Raw genomic sequence first — 18,537 nt, forward strand, 5'->3', positions numbered from 1 at the left:
AAATATGTTTCCGTTATTAGGAATATTTTTTGAAGTTCAGTTTTGTTTTGAATTTTTTTTAATGTTTATTTATTTTTGACAGAGAGAGAGAGAGACAGAGCATGAGTGGGGGAGGGGCAGAGAGAGAGAGAGAGGGAGACACAGAATCTGAAGCAGGCTCCAGGCTCTGAGCCATCAGCACAGAGCCTGATGTGGGACTCGAACCCACAGACCGTGAGATCATGACCTAAGCCGAAGTTGGACGCTCAACCGACTGAGCCACCCAGGCACCCCTGAAGTTCAGTTTTAAAAAGTGGGAGTTTTAGAGTAAAGAAATGTCTTTTAAGGCTTTTCATACATATTAAAATGTGTTTTACAGAAGGATTATATAGTTTTCAATGGAATTATTTCTTACATATTCCAATTTGAAACCCAGTTTGCAGTACTTATTGATGATAGTTTTAATGGTTGTTTTTTCAGCTACAGCTTACCATATTCTTGTTAATAATTTTTTAATTCCATGAATTTAGAGAAAATCCTCCCTTTACCATTATATATGAAAAATGCATATATGTATGTATATAAGACACACACACACACACACATGTGACTAGCATTATTTACAGGTCTTGACCATCACATACTTTATTGATGAGTTGATATAGGAAGGGAACTTGTGTAACAGCGAATTCAACTGAAATGTATAAGGTGGTAATTTTGACTCTAGGCAGATAGCTAGAAGTTCAAATCACTGTATCTGGGATTCTGGTGCATTTGAGTTGGTTTTAGACTAGCTGTGCTACCCAAAGTGTCTGACGTGATGGGTAGTATGGGCAAATGATAATGTTTATATTTGAATAGTTGATAGTGTAATGGTTACGAGAAGAATTATTATATACACACTGAAACAGAGGTTAAGTCAGTGGCTCGAGATGAATGCACACACATCCAGAGATAAGCACTTTTGAGAGCTTGTTGGGTGTTTGGGACCCCAGCTCCAGGCTGTCTCTACCCCTGACCTTCTGGCAGGGAGACTAGAATTAGCTCAGGAAACCAATGCAGAATCCCATTTTCCAGAACCAGGTAAACCCTGTGAGCATTAGGGGTTAAAAGTTTACTCCCCAGAATATCTGAATTAGAGCACAAAGCAGGAGGACTAATTCTCAGTCTTACCTGCATGGGACTGAATCCTTAATACTCTGCTAGGCTTGAGCCTGAGGTTTTCTTAGTTGAGGCTGTTGGGGTTTGGAAAAGCAGAGATTCAACCTTAGATAAGTTAAGTGACTTGCCCAAGATCATATTATCAATTTGAGATGGTGTCAGAATTGTGATCTAGGTCTTATGCTCACTTCTAATGTGGTACCTTCAGCTGTATAACACTGTCTTGAATGTTAAAATTAAGTATAACGTCAAAACTACTTCACAAAGTATAATTGCTGTAACATCTAAAAAATAACTTGCTACTTGAGAAGCATTTTTGAATAAACTAGATGAATCTTGATACATAAATATAAAGTTGCATAAAGTAAAAAATTTGTACGGTTTTATTATTTTACTTTCATTTTTATCCCATGGTAATTAGCTTGCCACATTTTATTGAACTTTTAGCAATATTAGGGTTAAATGTTGAATTAATGCTGATACCTGAAATGGTAGTCTTTCAAAAGTTTTGAAATGGGCCTTTCAAAAGTTAAATATCTATGTAATCTCAATGATGATGGAATTTATATTATAATGAAGATCAGCTTGGTTTAAAATTTTTTTAATGTGTATTTTTTTGAGACAGACGGAGCATGAGTGGGGGAGGGGCAGGAGAGAGGGAGACACAGAATCCGAAGCAGGCTCCAGGCTCCGAGCTATCAGCACAGAGCCTGACTCAGGGCTCGAACCCATGAACTGTGAGCCGAAGATCATGACCTGAGCTTAACCAATTGAGCCACCCAGGCATCCTGAGAACAGCTCGGTTTTAGAAGTGATCTGTGGCAGACTTTTACAGTTGTTCTTTTAAGTTGTCACAGCAATAATTAATGAAACACAAAAATGAGAACCTACCATTGTTCTTATTTTGTAAATGACGAAACATACCCAGAGGTTAGGAAAATGGAATGATAGTGGCACATGGGAAAATCATGCTTTTGAATTTGTATGATTTGTATTTGTAATAGATTTGGTTCAAGAAAAGTTACCTTTATGTGTGTAAGAATGTATGTGTGTGTTTTCTGATATAATAGTATATATGCTCATTGGAGATCATTTTGAAAATTTATGTGAAAGAAGAAATTAAAAATTAACAGTAATCTCATCACTCTACAGTAATCATTGTAAATACTTCAGTATTTGTTGACAGCATTCCAAGTGGTGGGGAAGTAAGAACACTGGACTAAAAAGAAGGAAGCCTATATACTCTGCCTGTCCATTACGTTAGTTGTTGACTTTGGTTGTAAGAGTATCTTTATTACCAACTTTTTTTGTTTTTTAATCATGAAGGATCCCTTTTCATTCCCTCCCTTCTCTCCCAATTTCTCCTAAATTATTTTTAATAAGTAAATATTACTTTGTTTTTTAGTGAGGTAAATGGTTTAACAATACTGCATTTATCTACACTCAATGAAGGACAAAGGAAGATGATGTTTAGGTTAGGTAATACACTTTTAATTCCAGGGCATATAGTAGGTTAGACTTTTTGAAGTATTAAAAATAAATTGAGCATTGACTATTTGACTGTATAAAGGCGTAGGGTCTCTGTGAAGGGAGCAATTGGAATAGATGGTCTGTAATAAAATTCTTTTCAGGTTTACAGTGCTGGTACTCTGATTCCATTGCACATTGGTATGAACTTTCTTCCTCATTATTATTCCCCAAATGGTAATTATTTTGCTTTCCAGACTAGGAAGCTACTGTATCACAAATTGTTGCACATGAATATAGTTATTTTAATGTGAATAATTTATGAGTTACGGACATGGTGTCACTCAAAGATAAACATTTTTTTGCCTAGAATCCATTTTATGAGAAACTGAAAGTAAAGTTATTCTTTGTACTTTTTATCAACTTTCTCCCAACCAACTATTACTGAAGCTGATATCAAGAACAGTTTTTAGCTTTTAAGGTTCTCATTTTTTTTTTTAAATTTTTTTTTTCAACGTTTATTTATTTTTGGGACAGAGAGAGACAGAGCATGAATGGGGGAGGGGCAGAGAGAGAGGGAGACACAGAATCGGAAACAGGCTCCAGGCTCTGAGCCATCAGCCCAGAGCCCGACGCGGGGCTCGAACTCACGGACCGCGAGATCGTGACCTGGCTGAAGTCGGACGCTTAACCGACTGCGCCACCCAGGCGCCCCTTAAGGTTCTCATTTTTGAGGCTGAGTGCTATGACGCTACTATTCAGAATTGCATTCTTTGTTGTAATTTCTGGCAGTATATCCATCAAAATCTATCTGATGCTTGTATGTCACACTAACAGTGTAAGTACTGACGAGGGTTTTCTGGTATCCTTCAGGTTTTACATTCTCCTTAGTGCCAATTCCAGCTGACCTTATTATTATAATGAAATCAGTGAGATGTATCATGGTACCTTTTCAGAGTGCCATTTGGCTTACTTTTACTTTTATGTAGACACACCTCCAGTTTCATGCTTATTAGATATTTTTCAGTGTAGACTTGATAAAGTCATCTAACTAAAAACCACATGTCTCTTACCTTACTGTAGTATTAGAGAAACATTGTAAATGCTCATTTTGAGAAAAAACAAATAAAACTGAGGTAAAATTTAGTGCTGCATTTATTCTTTTAATAATGTCTTTATAAGAATAACATTTTAAAATGCTTTTTAATCAGTGAAAGGTATTTAATCCATTGTTTGTTTTCCTTCACTGACTCTGGGATGACAAAGCTATGTAAAAAGTGGGCATAGAAATCCAGCTTATTGTTTTGGCAATTTTAACTGATATTTTAATAATTAATAATTTAATAATAAAATATTTAATTAACACTCAATACTTTTATTATTATAGTTTTTTATTATTTTTGTTAAACTCAACTTTTAAAGATGTGAGTACACATTTGAGAATTAAAACATGTAGTAATTAAAATGAGTTGTATCCAGTTTGACAGAAATGCTATTTTACTGGTAACACTAGACACTGAGGATAATTGTAAGCCATGTTTTTACTTCTTGTAGTTCTGTACATCATTTTTCCATGGGTATTGCTCAAGACACAAACTGCTGTGAACAGGTTTTCCTTCCTGTCAACCTGGTATAGTGCAGTGATTCAGCATGTGGCCACCAGTTATTGGATACTTCTCTGCCAGGCACGATGATGGGTTATAGCAATTAAATACATGGCATATACTCAGGCCACACTAATCTAGTTAGAGACAGGAAATGAAAAATAACAATTACATATTGATAAATGCTTTCATAAAGATAGTCACAAGGTATACATGCTTAGGAAATAGCATTGAATTGGGGGATGGGTTAGATTTTAAAATGCTTTCCTTTAAGAAATAACTCCTGAGCCGAATCCTGTTACCCAGATCGAGGGGATTAGAAAGGGCATTTCAAGCATGTGCAAAAACCTGAAGAGATGTGAGAAAACATAGCCTTTTCTTTCTTCATCCTGTTTCTCCATTGTGGGCTCTTTTTCCATAAAAAAAAACTTTCCTTATATTCTCACTCTTTCCCTCTAGTACTTTTACCTCCTTACCTGAAATCGAAGTGCTTTTTCTTTCTTCCAAGTTCAGCATGCCTGAAGATGAGCAAAGAATCTGGCGTTCTCCAGATACTTTGCTTCTAGATCACTTTTTAAAATCAACTTTTCCCACCAGTCCCTTCCTGTTTTGAAATCTATGCTGTACCTGCTGTATCATCCTTGTTCCGTTATCTTTTAACCTGTAGAATATTCCTCACGGATTTTTGTCACCTGGCTCACCATTTTCCTTTGTAGACTACTTCTAAGCATCATGGATAATTTTCACCTCACAGGTAAAAGTTCCCTGTAGGGCAAGCCTCTCTGTTCATTCCTATTCCAACAACTTATATATTTATGCCACTTTAGCAACTGGCATATACGGCCAGACATCAAACTTTGGAATCACCAGAGCTGTTGTTTTAAAAATCTTGAAGGTTACAGTTACTTATTCTGATATCAAGATATCTTTTATTTTTCCATTTCCATTAATCTGACTTTGCCCTCATTGGGACATCTGGTTCTTTAATCTCTTTACTTCATTCTTATTTCTACCAAATTCAGATCCAATTGAATATGTTATGCACATATGTGAGAGTCTTTGATTTATTTGACCTTGGCACTCTTTTTTTTTTTTTTTTGATCTCATAAAAACACATATATGTATATTCTATATCTTAGTTGTCAGTCTGTCAGGGCTAGGGGAGAACCCCATAATTGTCTTGATTGGTTTATTAGAAACACATGGGGTTTTTTTGTTTTTGTTTTGTTTTTAACGTTTATTTATTTTTGAGACAGAGAGAGATAGAGCATGAACGGGGTGGGTCAGAGAGAGAGGGAGACATAGAATCTGAAACAGGCTCCAGGCTCTGAGCTGTCAGCGCAGCGCCTGACGCGGGGCTCGAGCCCACAAACTGCGAGATCGTGACCTGAGCTGAAGTCGGACGCTTAGCTGACTGAGCTGCCCCGGCGCCCCTGTTTTGTTTTTTAACATTATCTGGCTTCTTGGTTTCTCCCAAAAATTTTTTAATGGTTTTAATTTTGGTGTATTTGCTCTCAGACTTTTTTCAGTGCATATGAAGACTGGTGATCAGGTATGCGTCAATAAGATGAAGAAAGATATTATGTATTTGGTAATTATCTTCCGTTCCTCATCCCATCCCCATTCTCAGTAATAAAATAATAGTCATGAGTCACTCTCCAAGTTGTGGTCTAGAATACCAGTATTGAAGGGACGCCTGGGTGGCTCAGTCGGTAAAGCGGCCAGCTTGGCTTATTTCATGATCTTGCGTTTCACAAGTTTGAGCCTCGCATCGGGTTCTGTGCTGACAGCTTGGAGCCTGGAGCCTGCTTCAGATTCTGTGTCTCCTTCTCCCTCTGCCCCTGCTGGAGCTCTATCTCTCTGTCTATAATAATAATAATAATAATAATAATAATTTAGAATACCAGTATTGCTGATGCTCCCTCTATGTTGCTTACCAATCCTATTTTTCTCCTCTTCTTTAGAGTGACTAATTCTGTGGGTATTATATTTATCATTCTTTTCCCTTTCATATGGTTTTAAAAACATATGTGTACATTAGCTGTATGTTGTTTCATTATGATTTTTTAAAAATAACCTTTATAAAATGCCTATACATGATTTTCTGAAAAAAAATTTTTTCGGACTGAACATCATGGGTTTGAATTAATTTATTTCACTATCTTTCTTAAAATTCAGCAAAACACTGTGAGATAGATACTATTATTATCCACACTTTACCGATGTGGAAGCTGAGCACAGATGTATATTTAAGTGACTTGCTAAGGTTATACATTCAGTAAGTTTCAGTGTCTAGATTTCAACCCAAGGAGTCTATCTCAAAGTCCAGACACTTAACCATTATATGTATAGTGCTTACATTGACTGCTAATCAGGGCACTGCAAATTAAACTGTGATGCTCACCATCCATAGATATGTCTGTATTTATCTTTTTGTCTCTCTGTATGTATCTACATATATTTAAAATACCAGCAGATGTCTTCAGGGAACTAAGAATCAGATGGACAGTACCTTTATTAGTAACATCTGATTCCATAAGATAGTATGCTGATAAAACAACTAAGGGAAAATAACTTTGAATGTACCAATGTCTTGTCCAGGCAGATTGACATTTTAGAATAAGACAGAAATAAAGATAATTTCAGGCATACAGGAACTCAGAAACTGTCCTGTTGATCATTGATGAAAGAATTACTAATGATGTACTCTAACAAGAAGAGCAGGGAACCGAGAGAAAATAGTAGTATACAGGATGTAATGATGCACAAAGCTGTAAAACATGTTGGTAAATCTAAATATAATTTAAAAGGTTACATAGGAGTTGGGGCGCCTGCGTGGCTCAGTCACTTGAGCGTCTGACTTCGGCTCAGGTCATGATCTTGCAGTTGTCGAGTTTGAACCTCACGTCAGGCTCTGTGCTGACAGCTCAGAGCCTGGAGCCTGCTTTGGATTGTGTGTCTCCCTCTCTCTCTGCCCCTTCCCCGCTCATGCCCTGTCTCTCTCTGTCTCTAAATAAACATTAGAAAAAAAATTAAAAAAAAAAAAAAAAAAAGGGGCAGAGCGGTTAAGTCAGTTAAGCGTCTGACTTTAGTTCAGGTCATGATCTCACAGTTCGGGAGTTCCAGTCCTGCATCAGGCTCTGTGCTGACAGCTCAGAGCCTAGAACCTGCTTCGGATTCTGTGTCTCCCTCTCTCTTTGTCCCTCCCCCACTCACGCTCTGTCTCTCTGTCTCTCAAAAATAAATAAATGTTTAAAAGAAAAAGGCATATAGAAGTTGGGAGGGGAAGAAGTATAGATGAGAACAAAATAGTAAGCTATGTTTGTGGTCCTTTTTGGGGGTAGGGTAGTTATATTTGCTAACATCAGATTTGGCTAGGAAAAAATAACAATAGCCTACATTTTACTTAGCTTTTAGTATATATTAGATAGTTTGAAAAAAATTTACATGGATTATAAGATATACATGTATCTTAAATATGAATACATACTTGTGAAGGTGTATAAACCAGCCCTTCCTGCCTTTGTTTCCCTCTGTTTTAGGCAACCAGTGTTTTAATTGTAGATTCCAATTCTCTATCAAACTGTTACTCTGAGGAGGGTAGCTCCTTGCCCATTGTTGGACATTAGGGGCTGTAAAGTGACCATCACTTCTTCAAAGTGTCCCAGTGTCCAAATTGGTGCAATATCATCTGTTCTGGTTCTTTTATAGCACTCTGAGCATTTGCATCTGTCACTGGGTAAGCAAAGTCTAATTCCGAGGCAGTGTCTGTTCCTGTCAAGACCCCCATTTGTAGCCTCCAGAATTACTAGCCTCAGTCTGATTTGCTTGCTATTACTTAGGGCCTTCCCACTAAGGAATCTCTCACATAGCCATCTGTAGTCTTTGTCTCTCTTTTTGACCAGCACAACAGTTTTTGTTGTCATTTTATGCCTCAGAGGATACAAGAGGGATGGACATGTCTAGATTTAGCCCATCCCTGTACTACTGTAGTGCCCTCAGGTCTACTCATTTCATGGGCTCAGATGGCCAACCTAAGTGGGCACACCGTGATAGCTGCTTATTGATTCCAGTCACTTTCTGAATCTGCGAGAGAGTTCTTCTGGTGGCTGTTAACATTGCACTCTGATGCACCCCTGACGTCTGATAGTGATTTCCATAGGGCCATGCCCAATGTGAACATCTCTCTTATAGGTCCGGTTCCCGTGGCCCTCCTGCCTGAACATAGAGGCAATTGGCCCCTGCCTATGAGTCAGTAACTACCAAAACATAGAGGCTTTTACCAGTGTTCAATTCTTCCATCACTGCTAGGCAAACACCATGAAATTCAGCATACCAAACTGATCTATTTTTACCTTTTCTTCACTCAGAGTGGTGATTTTCCAAACAGGATGTTGTCCATTCACCTTGGAACTTCTGTCCACAAACAAAGCATCTCTTTGTTGGTCAGTCAAGAACTGTTCATATGGCACTGTCCAACTGATGGTAGAATCCAGCAGCTTCTCACACAGTTTCAGAGTCAGTCCTCAGGGAAAAAAAAACCCCTGCTCCTGAGACTCTCCTCCTTGCATTCCCCAGGCAGCATGATCTTGTATAAACCATATTCATTTTATTATGTTTTGTACACTGCCATTCCCATTAGAGTCTTTCTCTGACATCATCCTAGACATTATGGCTATTTCAAGTTACAAGATCATTTTCTGTCCTTCAATCATAGGGATAGCTTCAGTAAATAATGTACAATGGCAAGGTAGTAAATGCCCCTCAAATGGAAATTTTCTAGTCCAGTGTTGTAGCAGTCATTGCTGGGAGGCACTCACAGGCTCGGAACAAGCCCCTGTCTGTGCTCCACGTAGGGCTATTGCACAGAGAATTTGTTGCTCCTGGTGCTCCACCTTCTATTCTACAGTGTGTGGACTCAGGCAGTCTTACTGCTTCCCATTTAGTATGTCCAATTAATATTACCTGAAGAGCAAGATGCCTTGTGGTTTACAGTACTAGGTCGGGGAAATGTTTCCCAGTCAGGTACAGTGTCAGTCTCCATAATACAATTAGATAAAAAAAAAGATGCAACCACTTTGCATAAAGCCTGTTCAACTATACCAATTCTGCTACAAACCTTTACCTTAATTCCATCAACTCTTTAGTTTGTAATGTAGCTTCCGTTAGGACCTCAAAGGTTTTGGTTTTGCAATACTAGGTGGGGGGAAGTGTTCCCCAGCCAGACATAATAGCCATTCCCATGAAACATGCAGGTAAAATGGATACAACTTTTTTACATAATACCTGGTTAAACACTCCTGCTTTCATGTCATGCCATACATTAGCTTTTTATATTCTCTTAATCTAATTGCAGCCCAAGTCAGGGCCTTGCCAATGGGTTTTAGTACCACTTTTGTAGGACTCCTGTATAAAGGAGTCCTGGAAACTTCTCTTTTTTACCCTCTTAGCATTTGACCCACTCTTGTGCAAGTCTTTGGGTCCTCAGGAAGGCATTGAGCAAAGGGACCCTGCCTTTTGATTCATCTGCCTTACAACTGTCCCAAGGTATAACAGGTCAGGTTTCTCATTGTAATCTCTGCCTGCTAACTTTTTAATTTTTTTTCAAAATGTGGTAAATAGGGTAGATTTGTTTGGGTCTCTGTAATGTTGCAAGACCAGACCAGCAGAAGATCTATCTGGCCCACCCAGCTTTTGTAGTGCTCTATTAAAACCTGTGTGTTAACCCCAAACTTCGTTTTATTCATCCTATATCTTAATAACCATCTAAAGATTTCTACCCTGCTGGGATGAATCCTGTGACTCTCCCCTTTATGATGATTTTTTTTGTTTTGTCTCTCAATATTTGCTTTATTCACCTTATTTCTTACTACCTGTTTAAAATTTTCCACCTTGTTGGGAAGAGTCCCTTGACTCTCCCTTCAGCCTTCTCCCATTCGCTAATTAACCTAATGTTTTTATTAGCATCTGTAAGACCCATAAGGGAAAGCTGAGTCACCAAATTTAATAAAGCTTCTAGAACTGTTTTTCACTTTTGTAGCAATAAGGTTATGTGAGGTAGCCATGTGAGAGAGACTCCCTTAACCGCATTTACCATGACGTGGATAATGGGTATATTCAGTGGTGAATATCCTGGTCATGAAAAAGCTGGTCTAATATGGTTTGTATGTGAAGCATATCAGCTGCTTCACCTGAGATGTTCCACTTCACATTTATAGGCAGTGGTGGGCTGTCCATTTGCTCAGGGTAAACAGACCTAGTGGTGACTTTTATCCAGTCTACCATGCTGGCCGTTCCCTCGAGAAAAATCTCCTGTGTGTCTAGATTACGGATAGCCATTTGTGATTTTTTCCGTAGTGAGTGGTAGGTCCTGTGTCAGCCCTTATAGGCTCTTCCAACTCTGCATCACTCAAGACCAGATACTCCTCCTAAATTAGTCACTCTCCTAATCCATTTTAGTAAAGGTTCTTCAGGAAGCTGATGATACCAGTCTACAAAGTGAGACAACTTCACACTATATTCCCTAGTTTCAGCACTCCCTGGTTTTGTCCTCCCTCCATGTGGACTACCTTCTTGGTGACCAGAGGTCTTAGAAGTATTCTCTGTTGTTTCTGCATAATTTTTCCTTTGGGGAGTGGATTTGAGGGTAGTGGCCTCAGCCCAGACTGACTGAAATTTGAAGTTTGTCTATCATCAGGGTGTGACTCGGCACTTTTAATTTTATTTTAGCTTTCACAGCTAAAATAATATTACTATCTCTTGGTAATAATAACCAAGAGATTGTATATTTTGCCTGTTTCTTATTAATTTGCATTTCTTTATGCATTCAGCAAACCAACTCCCAGGACGTTGGATTCTTCTGCAAGTTCCTTTGGTACCTTTTCCCTTTAGCAGCCGAGCACAGCACAGTTGCTGCTCCACTGTGGGTGACCATGTGACCCCCAGGAATCAAAAGTTCTTCATCCCCCACCCTTCATCCTTTCTCTTCCCAAGCCACATGTTTCTATGAGCCAGGCCCATTCGGGCAAATATCACTTCTCAGATCTGTAGCACATCTCCTGTGACTGCCAGCGGTTATAATTCTGATGCCAGTTCTGATGTGTTTTCCCCTATATCACTAAGCATTTGACTCCGTTTAGACACTGTCTAACCTGTCAGATCCCACAGGTTAAAGGCTGAGTCCTGTAAGACTGCCTGCTACCCACCCCAAATGCAATCGCAAGTCCAGGTTATTGTGCTATAGATGGAGTTTCTATCACCCCTTCCCTGGGTTCAGTTAATTTGCTAGATTGGCTCACGGAACTCAGAAAACATTTACTTACTAGATTACAAAAGGATATAGCTCAGGAATGACCAAATGGAAGAGATGCATAGGGCAAGGTATGGGAAAGGGGCATGGAGCTTCTGTGGTCTCTGAGTATGCCACTGTCCCTGCATCTCTGGGTGTTCACCAGTTTGGAAGTTCTGTGAACCCCATCCTTTTGGGATTTTATGGAGGCTTCATTACATGGACATGATCGATGAAATGTTTGCCCGTTGGTGATTGAACTCAGTCTCTAGCCCTTTTTCTCACCCCAGAGGTGTGTGGTGGGGTGGGAGGTCTAGATTGAAAATTCTAACCCTTTAATCCCAAATTTGATTCCCCTGGCAACCAGTCCCCAAGATTTGATTACTTTAAAGTCACCTCATTAACATGAAAAAAGATATCTTTGTTTCTCCCCTCTGTTAGGAAATTCCAAGGGTTTGAGGAGCTCTATGCCAAGAATGGGAACAAAGCCCAAATATACGTATATTTCTTATTATAAGTCACAATATCACATCAGGCCATCTCTCAAAAAGCAGAAACTGGGGCACCTGGGTGGCTCAGTAGATTAAGCGTCTGATTCTTGATTTCAGCTCAGGTCATGATCTCATGGTTTGTGGGCTCAAGCCCTGCGGCAGACTCTGTGCTGACAATGCAGAGCCTGCTTGGCATAATCTCTCTCTCCCTCTCTCCCTGCCCCTCCCCCACACATCCTCCTTCTCTCTCTCTCTCTCTCTCTCTCTCTCTCTCTTTCTCTCTCTCTCTCTCTCTGTCTCTCGAAAAATAAATTAAAAAAAAGCAGAAACTATAGTTCATTCAAGGACAGAGACAAACACGTTAATAACTGGAGATTTTAACACATTCCTCTCTAAGGCAGATCATATTCATGTATCAAGTGTATTGAATACCTTAAATATGATCAAGAGTGGATCTTATTTATATCAAACTCTAAACCCTGACATTAGTGAACCATAACTTCTTTTTAAGTGCACATGGAGTGTTAATGAGCATTGAACATGTTAGAAGCCAACAAAAAAACTCAGTGAATTCCAAAGAAGAGAAATAATAAAAACAACATTCTCTGATCACAATGCAAAGTACTAAGAATGAACAAACTCATTCCAAAAACAGCAAGGAGAAAAATGATTCACAGAAAACCTTGGCTAAGTACCATCAAATGACAGAGCTAAAACAATTTAGTAAGGAGCTTGATGTCCTTTATTCAAAGAAAAACAATCCATGGACTGGGGGAGTAAGATACCTCACAAGCAGCAGAGTGCTCCTCCTGAGGAATTTTGGGCAAGAGGGATTTTTATAGAGCATTAGTAGCTGCATTTTAGAAACAGGGCATGACTAACTGGGGTGGCATATCTGACCTTATTTCAAACAATTAAGGAACAAGGAAATAGGTATAGAGCCCAGTGTTGGCTTGGCATTTGGGAATGGGCTGACTGGATATATTGCATTTCTGGTCAAGAGTAGCATTTACAGGAACACAAAAGTTCAGTTTGCTGAAGTCACGTTCTGGGTAGAAATGCCTAGAAGTTTATTTCAACAATAGAAAACACAGATGATAGAAAAAATTGATATATTAGTGATCAAAATAAGTGACATTGGATTGTGTGTGTGTGTGTCTGTATGTGTGTATATATAAAACAACATAACTGAGATTGTAATGTGGGGAAAAATAAAATTCAGTATATATTTTTTCACAAGAGATTATAAGTGGTAAAAAGGATAACAAATGATCCAGGTAGTTAGCAATCCTCCTCACTCCTCCTCTTTCCACTGCCCCAAAACACTAGCTAACTTTATAAAAATACACAAATATGGCTTTAAGATAAAAAGAATAAAGATGGTTACTAACTGATTATATTTTTGTTTACTCATGTGGAAGGAATGTAAGTTATTTTAATCCCACCAAGTATATGATTGTTTGTATATTCCCTTATGGTTACACCTTGAAACTTTCATCCATGCATATTTTATTCCTTAACTTCAATTTTGTTCTGATATAGAGTTAATAGGTTGCTTTATCTTCTGATTTACATCATAAGGCTGTGTTCAAGTTTTCTGTGAATTGCAATATTTGAAATAGTTTGCTGTGATGAGAAAAGGAAAGAGAAAAAAAAAAACAGTGGGCAGTTGGATTAGTGTTTGTCACTACCACCGATAAGCTTTGTTATTTCCTCTTGAAACGGTTCTTGTTTCATGAATCCCCTATAAGGCCTTCTTATGCCATTTAGAAAGCAGTTCTTGTAGGTTAGGGATATATCAATATTTGCCTCTATAGAAAATACCAGTGCACTTATTTGATCTGTAGCTTATTTATTTCAGCAAGTTTACCATTGAACAAAATAGTCATGGTATTTCCAATGGGTGCATGACATGATAAAGGTCCTAACTGATTGAAGATCCAAACAAAGAAAAGTTAGAATACATAGCATTTGCCTAGACATTAGAAATTACTCATTTGAAAAGAGAGTAATAGGACAAAGTATATGAATTTGCAAAGTTGATATAATGTGAATATGCACATGATAGAATCAAAAGAGTCATTATCTTTATTTTTAAAAAGCTTAAGAGTTAAAAATGATTGTTTTATCATAACACTGTCCCAGTTTTTCATTACTTCATTTATTGTATACCATGCATCTGCTAATGTTGATTACCATCTGTGTGACAAGCACTGTGCTAAGTGTTACAGGTAATACGATGAGCTGTAGTTTGGGACAATTCTCTCTCTCTCTCTCTCTCTCTCTCTCTCTTGCATATTTTATCAGGGTTTGTTCTAGATTATCTTTTCAAGGATTTTTGTAAATAGCTTTGAAAGAGATATTTAGGGCACAGGGCAGATTTATTTTTAACCATGATAATAAAGGTATCTCTAAGGCAAAAAATTGGCCAGGCTTGCTAGCAGCCCCTTTAAAAGATTGGAGTTTCTATATGTGTAGCATCCACTTGGACTTACCCTACATCAGCCCTGAGGATTTTGGAGGACAGAAGGAACCAATGCTAGCAGGAAGCTTATACAGCCTGCTGTGCTTGAGTAATAAAATCCTTTGTCTCTGACCTGTGAGCCACCTGTCTTTTGCCAGCATTTATGAAACAAGCAGGCTCATTTTTTAGCTCGCAAGTAGGGGAAAATCTCAGACCTTTCCTTGTTCTGGACCCAGTAGAGACTGGGATTTTGATCTTATAGGATTTGTTTTCTAGTGGAGGAGACGGTAAAACATCTAATTACTCTATGCTGTAATAATTGTTCTGATGAAGAAGCACAGTTTGTATGGAATCTCCTAGCAGGGGCACTTTATTTACCCAGTTAACCTAGTTAGGGAAAGTCTGGAAAGCTTTCTGGAGGAAGTGACATGATGAGAACAGGAGGATAAGAGTAAGCTAGCCAGGCAAAATACAGGGATGGGAAAAAGTTAATACTTCTTAAGATATTGTGTGTGTGTGTGTGTGTGTGTGTGTGTGTGTGTATGTGTATAATTGCCTTAGGCTTTTCTGTTTATGAATTACCTTGCTAGCACATGTTAAACTCCTGAAAGATGGGACTATTTCACATCCTCCACAGGTTTTATTCTGTACTCGATCCTCATGTGCAAAGCATATTTCTTCATTTCTTGTAAGCTGCATATAGTTGAGTTTTTTTTTCCTCTTAAAAAATATATCCAGTTTGACAATCCTTGTTTTTAAATTGGAGTGTTTAATATCTTTATGTGTAATGTATGTTTGGCTTTAAAGATACCATATTAGTTTTGTCTGTTCAGTATGTTTTTCTCACCTTTCTTGACTTCTTTTGGATTTATATATTTTTCATAATTATTCAGTACCTGTCTCTGTTAACTTTTAGATATATATTCTGTTGCTATTCTTTTAGTTGTTACCCTGGGTAGATATTATAATGTACACCTTTGATTAATTAAAGGGTAAAATAAGTCCATTCTTGTTATCCTTCTCCAGACTTAGTGCTATTGTTTTCATTTATCTTAATATTTTATATCTTTTAAACCCTTCTTCTCATTGTCATTATTGACATACATAGTAAATATTTAGATTTACCTATATATTTATTCTTCCTAACTTTTATTTCTTCTTGCTTCTCTAAGCGTCCATCTGGGATTATTTCCTTTCTCCCTAAAAAATTAATTGTAGGATTTTCTTTGTTGAACATTTCCTGATTACAATCTGAAGTTTAATTTTTCTTTAAATAGCTTTGAAAATTTCTTTACCATTATATGTTCACATAGTGCTCCTGCTTCATTTCTTCCTCCTATCCCTCTGGAGGTCTTATTATGCATATGATATATATGATATATATGCATATGATTGTATTCTACATCATTTTTCCCCTCCGCTTTCACCCTTTGTGCATATTCCTGAATCTTTTTTTTTTTTTTGCTATGTGTTCTGCTTCACTAATTCTTTTTCCAGCTGTATGTACTCTGCTATCAAACTCATTATTAAATTTTTAAGTTCAGTTATTTTACTTTTCAGTTCTAGAAAGTACATTTTATACTCTTATGGTTTCCTGTTGCTGAAATCCTCAATCTTGGTTTTTAATTCCTGGAACGTATTATTTATGATTAGTTAAAATTTTGTGTCTGATAACTGCATTATCTATTCATCTATGTATTTGCTTCATTATCTAATTACCTACATGTCTTATTTTCCTTGGCTTTAATTCCCTTCTTGTCTTTTAATCTGACTGGTTGTTTTTGATTGAGGCTTGAATAAAGTACATCAAAAGTTATAGAGCTAATTTGAAGCTTTGGAAGCTTTGGTACCTCTGCTGCCTCCAGGGGTAATTGCTTTTGGTTCATGCTGGTACCTAGGCTTAAGACCCCAGCAATCTCAGAATGTCAGAATTCAATAAAAAATTGAGATGATTTGAGTTGATGCTTGGTCTCTGTAAGGGCGTGTCTGTTTCTTTCCTTCTTAATTGATATAAAATTCACCATTTCATTAAGTTGACCATTTTAAGGGTACCATTCAGTGGTTTATAGTATACTTGTAATGTTATGTAGCCATCACCACTGTCTACTTCCAGAATATTTCTGTCACCCCAAAAGGAAGCTCTGTGCCTCCTAGTTCCCCATCCCTCCAATCCTCTGCCAACTACTAATTTGCTATTTGTCCCTATTGAGTTGTCTATTCTAAATGTAATCATATAATATGTAGTTTTTTGTGACTGGCTTCTTTCACTTAGCATGTTTGGGCTTTTCCTCCCCCATCCTTATTTCTGGGGAGTATCTCGCAAGCAAAAAGCTTGGGGTGTTTGAAAGAGGTCTTCCCTTGTAAGTCTCTAAACCATAGGTTTTCCGTGGGTATGTTAAAATTTACGTTCAGATTCTCAGCCTTTCCACTGTTGCTTTTGTGGTGGGCATTTGCCTTGAAGGGAGAGAGTCCTGGGCTGGACTTAATTTCTCTGAGCTTTCTTCCCCTCTGGATCTGGCTGCAAAGCTCTGATGTCTTCAAATATTGTTTTTGTATTTTTTAAAATCTCCTTGGGAGCATAGTGGGATTGGGCTCCAAATTTTGCTATAGGACGAAATTCATTTATTCAACTAGTGTTTGTTGAATGGCAAGTATATACCAGATGCTAGAGGTATATAGCAAATATACAAAGCAGGCAGAAGTCTCTGCTCCCATGGAGGTGACAGTCTAGGGAGAAGCAGTAGGAAATAAACACACACCTAAAATACATAGTATGTCAGATGGTGAAACTTTCTATGGAGCAAAGTGTGGATAAGGATAGAGAGAATTCTGGAGTGTTTGCTGTTTTAAGTTAAGTAGTTTAAAGAAGGTGTCTTTGATAAGGTGACATCTGAAGAGAGACTTGAAGGGAGAGAATCAAGTGGAAACTGGGGAGAGACCATGGCAGACAAAGGGAAAAGCAAATAGGCATGAATGAATGGAGAATGTCAAAATAAGATTGTGGCTGGAGCAGAGGTGAAGTTTGTAGATTAGATCTGATAGATGAAGGATGGAGCAGATTATGTAAAGGGCTGTATGAGTTTGAATTTTATTGGAACTGAGTTGGGAAGCCAGTGGAATACTATGAGTAGAAGAGAGACATTATCTGCTTAGAAGGCATAGATGGAAGCATTGGCTATTAAGAAGGTGGAGGAGGAGCAGCAAAGTATCCCCCAAACTGAGACAGCGCTTTGAACCAGAAAAATGCAGTAGGCAACTCCATACAGTTTACACAGAGTTTTATTTAGGGGGGATCAGGTGGATGGCAGTTTACAGCAGCTGCATCGTTATTTTCCATAAAGTCTGGACCTTAGTCCACAGATTTTATAGAGTGAGGGGACACCTAGAGGGCCTTACAGTGTATCGAAGGGTTCACATGCGCTAAAGGGTTTGCATGAGCCTAATTGACAGCTAACTTTTAATTAGATCTTGTGGCACCACCTGTGAGTCGGGAAGGGGAAAGACTGTTATCTCTAACAGATTCATGGGAATCTGGGATGTTCCCCATCTTGGCCTTGGAGGCCATTTCTAACGTACGTGTATTAATCTCCAAGGAGCCCAGAACATGTAGCCCTAAGAGAAGTCCTTGAGCCAGCATGAGCAAGATGAAGGGCCAACGATGGAGTCAGTACCTGGTATATACTTGCCATTCAACAGTACTTCCAGTTGGCTTTGTATAGAAGTCTGGATATGTCATCCAGAAGAAGCAATTATGAGAATTTTTCTTCTCATAATTAATTAAGAAAATAATGAGAAGGGAGATTATATGTGTATACCTGCAGAGTTAATGTGATAAAAGATGACAAAGTTATTTTCTAACTGCTTTTATCTTGTTAGTGCAAAGGGAAGATAGCCATCACTAGAGTAAGGATCGGGCAGGGGGTCTTAGAAGTTTAAGCAGAGAAGAAAAGCTATAAAATAGTCCTGTAGGAAGGTAAATAGGGAAGTGTAGGATGGTAGAGGAACACTGAGATAACTTCACTTTCTCATATAAATTGAAAGAGTTTAGATCCATCTCCAGAGTTTTTATTACTTTATAAGGTT

At 38.1% G+C, this 18,537-nt stretch overlaps 1 protein-coding gene across 5 annotated transcripts in view; it reads left to right on the top strand.

Moving 5' to 3' along the window:
• Positions 1-18,537, top strand: part of NBEA (neurobeachin) — a 691,423-nt gene that overhangs the window by 39,009 nt on the left and 633,877 nt on the right. The window lies entirely within an intron of this gene.

The sequence above is a fragment of the Lynx rufus genome, unplaced genomic scaffold, assembly GCF_022079265.1.
Source record: "Lynx rufus isolate CCGP_SWC_20201006 ecotype Redwood Valley unplaced genomic scaffold, mLynRuf1.p SCAF_1, whole genome shotgun sequence".
Taxonomy (NCBI): domain Eukaryota; kingdom Metazoa; phylum Chordata; class Mammalia; order Carnivora; family Felidae; genus Lynx; species Lynx rufus.